We start from the raw sequence: 5,744 nt of genomic DNA, 5'->3' as shown, positions 1-5,744 counted from the left end.
GCCAGTCAGGCCTCCTACTCTGACGTCAGTCCCTATCGCAGGAGGAAGCCAAGTCTTGACGAGCCCTGGCCCGTTGAGTGCTTGGACCATCCCAAGGATCATCGCCGAATTAAGACGGAGAAGAATTCCATTCCCGGCCACTGCCAGGAAAGCTGAACCTTTCAGGATCCTAAAGACCAACACAGTTCCGCCGTCGGGGCTCGGATCGCAGGACAATGTGCACGAGACTTTAGCTGGGATTCAGGCCACGATGGCGTCCATCTTGTCCTCCATCAACAGCCTGAATCAGAGGATGGAGAAATTGGAAACCCCGGCTCCCGTCCCCTCGGCATTCCCGGGTTTCCAACCCTCCCAGGTTGCCACCCTAGCGGTCTCGCAGAGTATCGTCGCAGGTACTCTTACCTCCCCGGCCTCTATCTCACACATCATCACGCCAGCTCACATGGTCCCTCCTAGTGTCAAGAAAGACATCCTGGAGGGCAAGGATGTCAACCTTATGACCTTGCTTTTAGCTTCCCAGGACGTGGTTGAAAGTAAGTCGTATAACTACGGCGAACTTTCTGTGGTGCTTAAGGCCAAAGTCCCAAGGTTGAGCAAGAAATTGACCATCCCGGAGTTCGTGTTGGCTTTCGGTCTGTTTAGGGATGTGATGTGCTTCAATTTCCTGAACCGAAGGGAGGAACTGGATTTGTACATGCACAAGGTGGTTGAGTTGGGGTACAAGTATGGCGGCTCAGCATTCTATGACTACCACCATTCTTTTTCCGCCAAAGCGGCTGCCACCTTCGCCCAATTCAACGTCCGGGCAGACTGGGGCCAATTGGACACGGAGTTATTCTGCCGCCACTTCGCTGGGCTCGCTCCACCGGCCTGCGCCAACTGTGCTGCTTTTTCCCATCCCACCAACTTGTGTGCCATTGAATCCAGTTCCACCGTCACCAGCGACGTCACCCCGGGTGCCAGCAGAGTCGACCAGAAAGCTTCCAAAGACAGGCCCATCGTGTTCCTGGGCAAGACACAGGTCTGTAACAACTTTAATGCAGGTGGTTGCAGTTTCAGCGCCTGCAGGTTGTTACATATCTGTTCTACTTGCTTCCGGGCACACGCCAAGACCATGTGCCCTAACCGACTCTTCCCAAAGAAATGACTGACCGAATTGCACGTGGACATCCTGGCTTCCCTCCTGGAGTCCCACCCTGCTCAGGATTTAGTCAATTTTCTTATCCAGGGTTTCACAGAAGGGTTTCAAACAGGGTTAGTCGCTCTACCAGCAACCACGGTGGAGTGCAATAATTTGCAGTCTGCCCTGTCCGACCCCTCCACAGTCAACACCTTGTTACAGGCTGAGGTGGCCAAGGGTTTCATGATTGGGCCTTTTGACACACCACCTTTTTCTTGTTGGCGTACCAACCCGTTGGGCATCGCCACCGGGAAATACAACAATAAAAAGCGTTTAATTATTGACCTTTCGGCTCCTCATTCTGTTGTCACGCCTAGCCTCAATTCTCTCATTCCCTCTGAGGAATTTTCTCTACAATACGCCTCCGTAGACAATGCCATCCAGGCGATCTTGCAGGCCGGCGAAGCTGCCTGGCTCGGCAAGACTGACATATCCGATGCCTTTAAACTACTGCCCATTCATCAGTCACTATGGCACCTGCACGGCGTCAAGTGGGGGGGGGGGGGGGGGGGGTCTTACTATTTTGCCGTCCGCCTGACTTTCGGGGCCAAAAGTAGCCCAAAAATGTTTGACATCTTTGCGGAAACCCTGTGCTGGCTCCTTCTAAACATCAGCCGCTGTCCAGTGGTAATTCATTATCTGGATGATTTCTTGACTGTAGAAAGTCACACCGCCACACCACTCAGTTTATCCAAGACTGTGAGGGTTTTTTCCACCTTGGGGGTTCCGGTGGCTCCAGCCAAGACCATAGGCCCTACCACCAAGCTGACCTTTTTAGGCATTTGCCTGGACTCAGTCACCATGCAGGCCAGCCTTCCTGCAGACAAAGTTCAGAGAATCAGGGCTGAGGTTGAGTCTTTCCTCCACAGAGGTTCCACGACGCGGAGGGAACTGCAGTCCCTCCTGGGTTCTCTGAACTTCGCCATGAGGGTCATCCCCCAAGGCCGTGCTTTTGTGTCCCGACTTCTCAGCCTGCTCCCAGGTCTTCTGCACGAGGACAGCTTCATCACACTGGACGGTCAGGACAGGGTGGACTTGTCCATGTGGGGCGAGTTCCTGGCCCATTGGAATGGCATGAACATGTTCATCCCGCCTGTCACAGACTGCTCTCCGGTATTATGGACTGACGCGGCCGGCCATAGCGGGTTCGCGGCCATTTGGGGCAACAGGTGGTTCAGGGATAGTTGGCCGCCTGAAACCTTAAACCTGCCATCCTTCAACTCCACCTCGGCCCTTTTTGAAATTTACCCCATAGTGGCAGCTGCCAGGGTTTGGGGGCACCTTTGGGCGGGCCAAACTGTAAAGTGCTTCACCGACAACATGGCAGCGGGCGAGATCATCAACAGGGGGCGGTCTTCCTCCCTTACCATCATGAGTTTAGTCAGAAGGCTCACTTGGCTGGCCGCCACTTTACAATTCCACTTGGTTTGCGAGCATGTGCCAGGCGTTCTTAACATAGCAGCTGATGCCCTGTCTCGTTCCAATTTGCAGGTCTTTTTTCCAGGCACATCCCACGGCAGAGGAAATCCCGGAACCACCACCACCATTCCGGGAACTCATCCTGGATTAGCTGTTCTCATGGCCCACGGGAACATGCTAGCCCAGTCAGCACTGTCGCCGAACACCAGACGTTCTTACGCGCGGGCTCGGACCATCTTCTTGAGGTTCATCACAGAGTTCAATATCTTGGACCCATTGTCTTTGGACATCATCGTGGCTTTTTCTTCCTTTTGCCATTTGAACTTGAAACTGGCGCACAGCACAATCAAACTCTACCTCTCTGGAGTTCAGTTTCACATTGTCAACACGTACCCCAGTCACGGTACTTTCATGACGTCAAGTCCCGTCAAGAACATTTTAAAAGGCATCCTTCGGTTGGAGGGCCACAGGCCCACGGGTCGTCAACCAATTGACGGCAGCAGGTTCCGGGCTTTGTCCGACCTGTTGGATTCTAAGCCATTTGAGGCAGGGACCAATGATGCCATCAAGACAGCAGTGTATCTGGCCTTCTACGGGTTTCTGCGGCCTAATGAGTTCACCGTGGGGAACTTGCTCAGCAACGCCAACATGTTAATGAGGGCAGACCTAGTTAAGGTGGATGACCATTTTGTCCTGTCACTCCGCCAGTCCAAGACCAATCAATTAGGGCCACCAGTCGAGATACCACTGTATCCTTCTTACAATAGATGGTGCCCAGTCCAGTTGCTGGACCGCCTTTATCCGGGCATGGCGGGTCAGGCCAGCGATGCTCCCCTGCTGAACCTTCATGGCAGGCCTCTCACCACGCCCAGGTTTGTCAAGTACCTTAGAACACTGCTGAGTAAGTTGGGGTGTGATCCCGCTGCTTTCTCCAGTCATTCATTTCGCATAGGGGCAGCCACGGCGGCCTCCAGCCATGGCATTCCCGTGCATATACTCAAGAGACTAGGGCGGTGGAAATCCTCTGCTTACTGCAGGTATATACCCCAACCCGAAGGCGAGCTCAGACAGGCATTCCGAGTCTTAGCCGAATGACTCACGATTGTCTTTTCCTTGTATAAACGTTGCACTTGCATTAAAGGTTACTTGCACGCTTTCCTTTTGCCCTCTTTATTTCACAGGCCTGCCCGAACGACGGTTTTGGCACGCTACTACCGTAGTTTTTAATTATGCTATGTCATCCATCTGGGCTCTATTCCCTGACCACAAATGGGAAGGCGGAGCCTGGAGTTGTGGGAGGGGAGGAGCCGCCTATTTAAAGGCAGGCCCCCCGCCTCTTCTGGGCTGCCTCTGGGATCGTTTATCCCTCCCACCGCTGCCCCTTTTCTACAACATTCCCTTCTTCCTTCCTTCTTGGTGGGCCCTCTTTATTTCACAGGCCTGCCCGAACGACGGTTTTGGCACGCTACTATCGTAGTTTTTAATTATGCTATGTCATCCATCTGGGCTCTATTCCCTGACCACAAATGAGGTAAAGCTTCACTTTACAGAGAATACCCAATCACATGCAAGGAAAATGAAAAAAAAAAAAGATTTTTTGTAAGCTCTTACCGTAAAATCTTTTTCCTCTGAAGTCCATTGACAGACGCAGCCTCCATCTTCATTAGCTGAATGGGCTATGCTGCCTCTACTCAGCAAACCAGTTTAGTTGTAAGCAGTGAAGGAAAAACCATCTCCACATCAGAGGGACAGGTGCTGCGTCTGTCAATGGACTTCAGAGAAAAAGATTTTATGGTAAGATCTTACAAAAATCCTATTTTCTCCATCTTCATTAGCTGAATGGGACGTCCCAAAGCAGTATAGGCATGAAGGGTGGGAAGAACGCAACCAGGGCCGGCCTTAGGTGTTCAGGCGCCCTGTGCAAGCTAATCTGATCTCCACGAGGGTGGCTGCCAACAGGAGGGAAAGTTTATGTTGGATGGGGGAAGCATGTAGATCAATCTTGACAGGAACAAGCTGATTACTATGACAACTTGTGTAATGAGGAGAACAATGTAATTTCTAGTGTTAGATATCGGGGAGGCCTGAAGGAGAGAATTCAGAAAGGGATATCCTTAAATGTTTGACAATCCGCTTTGGAGATATCGTTGTGCTGTGCTGGTATCAGATTAAGGCTGTTTTCCTACAGCCCTCAGGTGAGAGGCTGAATTATTGGTGGAGGATTCTGACACCCAATGTGAGCACCTTATTGAGTGGAGCACTGTGCACTTTTCCTGGGATCTTTTATTATGGACGTTTCTGATCTCTTTTTTAGCTATTGATGTGTATTGCTAATTTTACAAGGACATTGAAGTGTTTCACTGTATTCCATTGATTTATTTTTAGCGCTGCACTTTTATTACTGTTTTCAGACCTGCTGAAATCGCGGCCAGCGACTGCGATCTAGACTGTCCGGGAGTCGCACAGAGTGGGTCTGAGGGAGAAATTACAGCCTGGGACTACATATTCAAAGTTTTAGATGAACAGAGTATTGTCACTTTAAGAAGCGTTGATTGCGGTTCCCCCCGCCGATTGCAGCGGTCTGCAGAGTCCCCCTTAAATATGCACTAACAGCAGAGTGTGTAAGGATATGCCCACAGAGACCCATAGTACTGTACTAACTCCAGAGAGAATCCTCCTGAACCGCCTGCAGCAGGAAGAAGAATCACAGGAAGTGACCTCGGCCTTGCTGCTCCACACAAGTAAATGGGAAAATTAAACACGGTACCCACACTTAAGAAGTGGCGCCCACGGCATGCTATGTGGCCAAGGACCCCCACCAAGAAGACCTCAAGGATCTACAAGACCCAGCAAGAACAAGGTACTAGTGCCACCCCCCTCAGGACGCCAGGCATCCCCAATGACATAGCCCCCCGTGGGAGCAGGAGGGAGAGACAGGTCGCAGAGGCCGGGTACCCGACAGGTCAGTGGGATCTTTTAGGAGGTACAATCCTATTATCCCCAGGAGAGGGCCCACATGCCCCCCAAGGCCACCAGGGACAATGGGGGGGGGCACATTTACTCACCATACAATGGACCATGTGGGCTCCACTCTGGCCAGACCTCCTCCCACCCAAAGTGGAGGTGCTGCCACCCGAGGAGTATG

The sequence above is a fragment of the Pelophylax lessonae genome, assembly GCF_965119305.1.
Source record: "Pelophylax lessonae genome assembly, chromosome: 8".
Classification (NCBI taxonomy): domain Eukaryota; kingdom Metazoa; phylum Chordata; class Amphibia; order Anura; family Ranidae; genus Pelophylax; species Pelophylax lessonae.
This window is presented reverse-complemented; position numbering follows the sequence as displayed.